The following is an 8,680-nucleotide window of genomic DNA, read 5'->3' on the forward strand; positions in this document are numbered from 1 at the left end:
TTGTAGTATACTGTATTGTATTGTAGTATATTGTATTGTGTTGTAGTATATTGTATTGTATTGTAGTATATTGTAGTGTAGTATATTGTAGTGTATTGTAGTGTAGTATATTGTAGTGTAGTATATTGTAGTGTATTGTAGTATAGTGTAGTTTGGTGTAGTGTAGTGTATTGTGCTGTAGTGTATTGTATTGTAGTATATTGTATTGTAGTATATTGTATTGTAGTGTAGTATATTGTAGTGTATTGTAGTATAGTGTAGTTTGGTGTAGTGTATTGTAGTGTAGTATATAGTAGTGTAGTATATTGTATTGTAGTATATTGTAGTGTAGTGTGTTATAGTGTAAAGAAGTCAGCCAGAGTTGACGTGGGCCATCAATCAAACAAAGAGATGCCTCCCTGACCACCAGTGCCTATTTCAAAACTATACTGATGTGTTGGTGCCATGTTTCATGAGATGAAATACAAGATCCCTGAAATGTTCCATATGCACAGAAAGCTTATTTCTCTGTTTACATCCCTGTTAGTGACCATTTCTCCTTTGCCAAAAGAATCCATCCATTTGACAGGTGTGACATATCAAGAAGCTGATTAAACAGCATGGTTATTACACAGGTGCACCTTGTGCTGGGGACAAGAAAAGGCCACTCTAAAATGTGGAGTTTTGTCACACAACACAATGCCACAGATTTCTCAAGTATTGAGGGAGCAGCAATTGGAATGCTGACTGCAGGAATGTCCACCAGAGCTGTTGTCAGAACATTTAAAGTTAATTTCTCTACCATAAGCCGCCTCCAAAAGTTGTTTTACAGAATTTGGCAGCTGGCCTCAGAACCGTAGACCACGCGTAACTACTCCAGCCCAGCACCTCCACATCCGGCTTCTTCAGCTGCGTGATCGTCTGACACCAGCCACCCGGACAGCTGATGAAAGCGAGGAGTATTTCTGTCTGTAATCAAGCCCTTTTGTGGGGTAAAACGTATTCTGATTGGCTGGGCCTGGCTGCCCATCATGTGAATCCATAGATTAGGCCCTAATTTATTTATTTCAATTGACTGATTTCCTTATATGAACTGTAACTCAGTAAAATCGTTGCATTTTCCGTTTACATTTTTCTTCAGTATATGTTAGAATATAATGACAATACATTTTTTTTTAAACGTGCTGGTATTCTTTTGTCCATTATTTAATAGTTCATTAAATTATATTCTTACCTCAAAATATTACTATTTAATAGTAGGAGTAATTCCTAAATACCCCATGCAGGATTCTACATGGAACCACTCTGGTTCAGTGAATAATAACCTCTAGGGTTCTGATCAAAGGGTTCTATATAGAACAGTTAGGGGTTCCGTGTATGAAGCAATGAAACCCTTTTGGTTCTTTAAGGAACCTTTTTCCCCTAAGAGTGTAGGCTACAGTCAGGCTGGAGGAAGGAAGCTCTGGTACAGAAACGGCTTGCAAATCAAACGGTATAAAAATAAAATAATAAAAGTAATAAAAGGGTTTTCAGAATTTAATACATTCACATTGTAAAGAGAACTTGACAAATAAATTAGTCTACATTTTGAATCGCTAATTTTGCTAGTTAATTAACACAATAAAGGAAGACAACAAACGGAAAAATTATCACCAACATATTTAAGCCCCTTTACTCATTATGCTGAATAATAATTACATTGCAGCAGACTATAGAGAACCGTTGCCAAATTTAGACATTTATTTTGACTTATACCATGGCATTGTTGAATACCTGTTTCTGATTGGCTTGAAGGGCATTCTAGAGTGTGCATTATTTCCTTATAATGCACAGTATATCAGCACGGTAGAAATCAATGGCTACTGTTCTTACATGTTCTATGTTTTGAGCTGCTTTTGAAAGCAGAAGTCGAATTGAAAACATTATTGGCGTTGTTGAATTAGATTTTCATAATAGCAAGCTATAGGACTGGTGGTTTGGTTAGCTAAACTAGCAAGTCTGTTTTGTTTGGTTACCACGACAACTACTGTAGCTAGTATAATTGCTAGCTACTTCGTTGGACGGTGAACACATTTCTAGCGGCAAACGTGTTAAATTATAGCCATGGTATGAAAGGGATAATCAACTCGAGGATCTATGCGTTCTCTGGAGAATAACTACCACGTTGTTCATTGTTTTCCACTGAACGCGCAGCCCCTCGTTTATTATACCATAGTTAGTTCACCAAAAAATGGCAAATCCTGTAAAGTGAAAAAAAAAATGGATGGGAAATTGACATTTGAAACCGAGGCCGATTGGAAACGTCAGTTCGCTCTCTCACGCCACGTCATTGTTCCTACGTTTAACTTCTTAATTAACAATGTTTTTTTCATAACACAGACGTTTTGTAACAGGGTCGTGGTTTGAGACGGGATGTATGACTGTTGGAATTAATAGGCACACTTTGCCTCTCTAGACGCATCATGCACTTCTGTGGTGAGGAAACGGCTTCGGGACCTCTCCTTTACGCACACACACACACACGCACAAACACGCACGCACGCACGCACGCACGCACGCACGCACGCACACACACACACACACACACACACACACACACACACACACACACACACACCACACACACACACACACACACACACACACACACACACTCACACAAACTGTTTCTACTTTGTCAGTTAGTCTCAAGACTAAGACTGATGATGATGCCCGGCCCTGTAAGCCTTTGTTTAAAAAACGCTAACTGCAACATTTAAATAGGTGGAACGTTTCACTAACACCATCACCCTCTGTATGAAAGTAGTTATTTTCGCCTCTGCCGTGTGGCCTATGGTGCTTTTGATGTGTTAACAATTTGTCTCAATGTGTTTTCCAACGGATGACAAGCGTAGGAAACTAACACGGCAGATATATTTACATCGGTTGACAACGACAGTGTGTAAACTTCTGAGGTCCCGTAATTACACTATTTTTACCATTGAGAATAAGACTTTTCATGAATCAGTTTAACTTTTTTTCCCAGAATGTTAAGAAACTCTGTCCGAGCGTTGATTTCTAAGTGTTTCAAAAGAAGGTATTCATAATAGTGCTAGTGTGAGGACAGGAGGGCAAATGTATGAATATTCCCTGCCACCCTTTCTCTACTGTAGAAGGCATCTTTACCCCCTCTACAACCTCTCTACCCTCTACCACCATCTCTACCCTCTCTACCCCCTCTACACCCTCTCTACCCTCTACACCATCTCTACCCTCTCTACCCTCTCTACCCTCTCCACCCTCTCTACCCTCTCTACCCTCTACACCCTCTCTACACCCTCTCTACCCTCTCTTACCCTCTCCACCCTCTTACCCTCTCTACCCTCTCTACCCTCTACACCCCTACACCCTCTCACCCTCCTCCCTCCACCCTCTCTACCTCTACCCTCTCTACCCTCTACACCCTCTCCACCCTCTCTACCCTCTCTACCCTCTACACCCCTCTCTACCCCTCTACACCTCCTCTACCCTCTCTACCCTCTACACCCTCTCTACCCTCTACCACCCTCTCTACCCTCTCTACCCTCCTCACCTCTCTACCCTCTACACCCTCTCTCACCCTCCTCTACCCCTCTACCCTCTCACCTCTACACCATCCCACCTCTCTACCCTCTCTACCCTCTACACCCTCCTACCCCTCTACCCTCTCTACCCTTCTACACCCTCTCTACCCTCTACACCCTCTCTACCCTCTACACCTCTTCTACCCTCTCTACCCTCTACACCCCTTCTAACCTCTCTACCTCTCACCCTTCTACCCCTCTACCCTCCTACCCTCTACACCCTTCTACCTCTCTACCCTCTACACCCTCCTACCCTCTCTACCCTCTCACCCTCACACCCTCTCTACCCTCTCTACCCTCTACACCCTCTCTACCTTCTACACCCTCTCTCCCTCTCTACCCTCTCTACCCTTCTACCCCTCTCACCCTCTACACCCTCTCTACCCTCTCTACCTTCTCTACCCTCTCTACCCTCTCTACCTGTTCCCTCTCTACCTCTACACCCTCTCTACCCTCTCTACCCTCTCTACCTTCTACACCCTCTCTACCCTCTACACCCTCTCTACCTTCTACACCCTCTCTACCTCACACCCTCTCTACCCTCTACACCCTCTCTACCCTCTACACCCTCTCTTACCCTCTACACCCTCTCTACCCTCTCTACCCTCTCACCCTCTCTACCTCTACACCCTCCTCTACCCTCTCTACCCTCTACACCCTCTCTACCTCACCCTCTCTACCCTCTCTACCCTCTCTACCCTCTCTACCCTCTACACCCTTTCTACCCTCTCTACCCCTAACCCTCTCTACCCTCTCTACCTTCTACACCCTACACCCTCTACACCCTCTCTACCTCTACACCCTCTTCTACCCCTCTACCCTCTACACCCCTCTACCCTCTCTACACCCTCTTTACATTCTATACCCTCTCTACCCTCTCTACACCTCTACACCCTCTAACCCTCTCCTACCCCTCTACCCGCTACTACCCTCTCTACCCTCTCTACCCTCACACCCTCTCACCCCTCTACCCTCTCTACCCTCTCTACACCCTCTCTCTACCCCTCTAGCCTCTCTACTCTCTCTACCCTCTACACCCTCTACACCCTCTCTACCCTCTCTACACCCTCTCTACCCTCCTCTACCCTCTCTACCCTCTTACACCTCTCCTCTCCTCTCCTCTCCTCTCCTCTCCTTCCTCTCCTCTCTCTCCTCTCCTCTCCTCGTCAGTCAAACATATCTAACAAATCGCTCCACAAACACAGTGCCACGCCCCTCTGTGTTCTGTAAAAGGTTTAACTGCATTCTTTCATATTCCGGGTCTTTACTAAACCGGCCAGCACAGTTAGTCCCTAACTTGACTTTACCATTTATGCATCTATGTACATAATGTAGATTTGGATATTTCTGTGAACGTACGTGTGCGAGTGCGGTGGTGCGTGTGTGAATGTGATGTGTGCTGGTTTATGCCTGTGTGTGTGTGTGTGTGTGTGTGTGTGTTGTGTGTGTGTGTGTGTGTGTGTGTGTGTGTGTGTGTGTTGTGTGCGTTGTGTGAATGTGGATGTGTGCTGGTTTATGCCTGTGGTGTGTGTGTGTGGTGTGTGTGTGTGTGTGTGTGTGTGTGTGTGTGTGTGTGTGTGTGTGTGTGTGTGTGTGTGTTGTGTGTGTGGGTGTGTGTGTGTGTGTTGTGTGTGTGGTGTGTGTGTGTGTTGTTGTGGGTGTTGTGGTGTGTGTTGAGTTGAATTGGGATACATAAAGTCTAAAGCCCTGACACATTGTGTTCCAGAGAAATAAAGCGTGTTACAGTTATACTTCCACTCTCTGAACTCGCCGAGCCCCATGCGCCACAAATATGGTTCAGATTTGTCCAACATTCCCCAAGATCAGCTTCTTATGGACCGACGAACGATAAACAGGAACAATGACAGTAAAACTTTGACGCTAACAGGCCTGGCGAGATGACAGAATGTTAGGGGTTAATTTAGAAGAAATTTAGGTAATTTAGACAGAATGTAGGTTACATTTAACAGAATGTTAGGGGTTAATTTAGACGAATTTAGGGGGTTAATTAGACATAATGTTGAGGTTAATTTAACAGAATGTTTAGGGTCTGGAATTACGTTAATGTTAACGATGTTAGGTTAATTTAGACAGGAATGGTTGAGGTAATTTAGACAGAATGTGAGGGATAATTTAGACAGAATGTTGAGGTTAATTTAGATAGATTTGAGGTAATTAGACAGGATGTTGGGTTAATTTAGACAGAATGTGGGGTAATTTAGACAGAATGTTGGGGTTAATTTAGACAGAATGTTAGGGTTAATTTGACAGGATGTTGAGGTAATTTAGACAGAATAGTTGAGGTTAATTAGACAAGAATAGGATTGGGGTTAATTTAGACAGAATGTTGGGTTAATTTAGACAGAATGTTGAGGTTAATTTAGACAGAATTGGGTATTAGACAGAAGATTGGGTGGTTAAATTTAGACAGAATGTGGTTAATTTAGACAATGTTGGGGTTAATTTAGACAGATTTAGAGGTTAATTTAGACAGAATGTTGGGTTAATTTAGACAGAATGTTGGGTTAATTAACAGAATGTTAGCGGGTTAACAGAACATTTGGGGTTAATTTAGACAGAATGTTAGGTTAATTGAGACAGAAATTTTAGGGGTTAATTTAGACAGAATGTTAGGGGTTAATTTAGACAGAATGTTAGGGTTAATTTAACAGAATTGGGTTAATTTAGACAGAATGTGGGGTTAATTAGACAGAATGTTGGGGTATTGACAGAATTTGAGTTAATTTTAGACAGAATGTTAGAGGTTAATTTAGACAGAATGTTGGGTTTTAAATTCTTAGACAGAATGTTGGGTTTAATTTAGACAGAATGTTAGGGGTTCATTTAGACAGAATGTTAGGGGTAATTTAGACAGAATGTTAGGGGTTAATTTAGACAGAATGTTAGCGTTAATTTAGACAGAAATGTGGGGTTAATTTAGACAAATGTTGGGGTTAATTTCAGACAGAATGTTGGGGTTAATTTAGACAGATGTTAGGGGTTAATTTAGACAGAATGTTTGGGTTAATTTAGACAGAATGTTAGGGGTTTAATTTAGACAGAATGTTGGGTTAATTAACAGAATGTTAGGGGTTAATTAGACAGAATGTTGGGGTTATTTAGACAAATGTTAGGTTAATTTAACAGAATGTTAGGGGTTAATTGACAAATGTTGAGGTTAATTTAGACGAATTTAAGTTATAGAACAGAATGTTATGGGGTTAATTTAGACAGATGTTAGGTTAATTTAGACAGAATGTTTGGGGTTAATTTTAGACAGAATGTTGGGTTATTTAGACAGAAGTTGTGGTTAATTTCAGACAGAATGTTGGGGTTTAATTTAGACAGAATGTTAGGGGTTAATTTAGACAGAAGTTGGGTTAAGTTTAGCAGATGTTAGGGTTAATTTAGACAGAATGTTAGGGGTTAATTTAACAGAAATGTTGGGGTTAATTTAACATTGTAATTTAGGAGTTATAGACAGAATGTTAGGGGTTATGTAGACAGAATGTTGGAGGTTAATTTAGACAGAAGTTAGGGGTTAATTTAGACAGAATGTTGGAGTTAATTTAGACAGAATTAGGTTATTAACAGAATGTTAGGGTTAATTTAGACAGATGTTAGGGTTAATTTAGACAGATTGGGTAATTTAGACAGATGTTGGGGTTATTTCAGACAGAATTTAGGGGTTAATTAGACAGAAATGTAGGGGTTAATTTAGACATAATGTTGGGGTTAATTTAGACAGAATGTTGGGTTAGTTAGACAGAAGTTAGAGTTAATATAGACAGGAATTTGGGGTTAATTTAACAGAATGTTGGGTTAATTTAGACAGAATGTTGGCGTTAATTTAGACAGAATGTCGGGGTTAATTTCAGACAGAATGTTGGGGTAATTTAGACAGAATGTTAGGGTTAATTTAGACAGAATGTTAGGTTAATTTAGACATAATGTTGGGGTTAATTAGACAGAATTTGGGTTAATTTAGACAGAATGTTAGAGGTTAATATAAACAGAATGTTGGGGTTAATTTAGACAAATTTGGGGTTAATTTAGACAGAATGTTGGGTTATTTGGTTACAGTTAATAGACAGAATTTGAGTTAATTTAGACAGAATGTTGGGGTTAATTTAGACAGAATGTTGGGTAATTTAGACAAGAATGTTAGAGTTAATTTAGACAGAATGTTGAGTTAATTTGACAAAGAATGTTAGCGTTAAGTTAGACAAATGTTGGGTTCATTAGAGAATGTTGGGTTAATGAGACAGAAGGTTGGGGTTAATTTAGACAGAATGTTAGGAAGGTTAATTTAGACAGAATGTTAGGGTTAATTTAGACAGGATGTGGGGGTTAATTTCAGACAGAATGTTAGAGGTTAATTTAGACAGAATGTTAGGGTTATTATGACAGAATTTGGGTTAATTTAAAGAAGAAGTTTAGGGTTAATTGGACAGAATCGTTAGGGGGTTAATTTAGACAGAATTTTAGGGGTTAATTAACAGAATGTTTAGGGGGTTAATTTAGACAGAATGTGGAGGTTAATCTTTAGACAGAATTTGGGGTTAATTTAGACAGAATTTTGGGGTTAATTTAGACAGGAATGTTGAGGTTAATTAGACAGAAGTTGGGGTTAATTTAGACAGAATTTGGGGTTTAATTTAGACAGATGTTGTTGCAGGTTAAATTTAGACAGAATGTTGAGTTAATTTCAGACAGAATGTTGGGCGGTTAATTTAGACAGAAGGTATGGTCAATTTAGAATTAGTATTAGACAGAATGTTAGGGGTTAATTTAACAGAATTTAGGGTTAATTTAAAGATGTGGTAATGTAACAGAATGTTGGGGTTAATTTAGACAGAATGGTTGGTTAAATTAGACAGAATGTTGGGTTAATTTAGACAATTTAGGGTAATTTAGACAGATTTGGGGTAATTTAGACAGAATTTGGGGTAATTTAACAGAATGTTAGGGTTATTTAACAAATGTTGGGGTTAATTTAGACAGAATGTTAGGGGTATTATTAGACAGAAGTAGGGGTAATTTAGACAGAATGTTAATTTAATTTAGACAGAATTTTGGGGTTAATTTAGACAGAATGT

This window comes from Salvelinus sp. IW2-2015, unplaced genomic scaffold (genome assembly GCF_002910315.2).
Source record: "Salvelinus sp. IW2-2015 unplaced genomic scaffold, ASM291031v2 Un_scaffold4126, whole genome shotgun sequence".
Taxonomy (NCBI): Eukaryota; Metazoa; Chordata; class Actinopteri; order Salmoniformes; family Salmonidae; genus Salvelinus; species Salvelinus sp. IW2-2015.